Source organism: Tupaia chinensis, unplaced genomic scaffold (assembly GCF_000334495.1).
Source record: "Tupaia chinensis unplaced genomic scaffold, TupChi_1.0 Scaffold000288_1, whole genome shotgun sequence".
Lineage (NCBI taxonomy): Eukaryota > Metazoa > Chordata > Mammalia > Scandentia > Tupaiidae > Tupaia > Tupaia belangeri.
In genome coordinates, this window is record NW_006159772.1 from 115,436 (window position 1) to 116,705 (window position 1,270).

The following is a 1,270-nucleotide window of genomic DNA, read 5'->3' on the forward strand; positions in this document are numbered from 1 at the left end:
AGAGTGTGGAAGAAGGGGGAAGGTAAGAGAAAAGGTACCAAGGAGAAAAATAGAAAGGCAAAACGTTTGTGAGACACAGAAATGGATGATTATCTGTTGATGATAACACACATGGTATATTCGACTGGACTAGTGTAAAGTGTATTCATATTGAGTAAATTTACTTTTTTTTTGGAGAGGTTTTTTTCTATAGAGCGCATGTGATCACCAGAAAGACAGAGGGAGACAGAGAGACAAAGAGCGAGAAATCACCCCCCAGGGGGAATAGCCACGCTGCAATCCCTTCTCCTCCATTCTCCTCTCCGGATCTTGGGCATGCACACACATGCGCCTGGCATGAGTTTAAGCCACCGGGTCCGGGACTCAAACCATGGTCAACTACGTGGGAGTCCAGTGACATAGCCATTATGATAACTGCTGGTCCCTTGGGTAAATTTACTTTATAAGTTGTAGTGATGTATAGTGATTGAATGTATAAATTAAATTAAAATGATAAATAAATAAATAAAATATGTAGTTTATGAATCTCAGAAAAGGTGAAAATAAACCAAGTACTTGGAAGAAAGACTTCCCCTGCCAGGGAGTTTTTTTGGCAGGCTCAAAATGTGAAATGATACCAGACAATCCAATAAAAAGTCTTATTTAGGGACAAGAAGGTGGTATGGTAGTTAAGTTTCTGTATTTCCACATGGCTAACCATGGTTCAAGTCCCAGATCTGGTGGCTTGAAAATCACACAGGGTATGTGTGCATGTGTGCCCAAAATCTTAGGAGAGGAGAATGGATGGTGGGGTGGCTATCCACCCTCAGGAGTGATAACTCACTTTTCCTCTCTCTGCTTTTTCTATCTCTTTCCAGTGAGCAGCCACACCCAATGAGGGGGGGGGAGAGTTTTATTTAATCAATAAAGTTAAATATCAATATATAATATAAGGCTAATTTTGCAGAAAACATTTAGAAAACATAAATGACATTAAGTGTGGCCACACACCCAATGGGAGGGGGGCAGAGTTTTATTTAATCAATAAATATTATATCAATATATAATATAAGGCTAATTTTGCAGAAAACATTTAGAAAACATAAATGACATTAAGTGTGGCTCCCTTCAGTCATTTGCCACTATTATGCTAGAATGATTTTAGTCAAGTACAAAGTCAGCTTTGATTCTCTTGATTTCTTGAGACCTCCCTACATTCAGCCTCATCAGTATTTTATGTAAGTTTATTTATTTCTTTCAGGAGAGAGAGGGAGAAAGAGGAGATACAGGC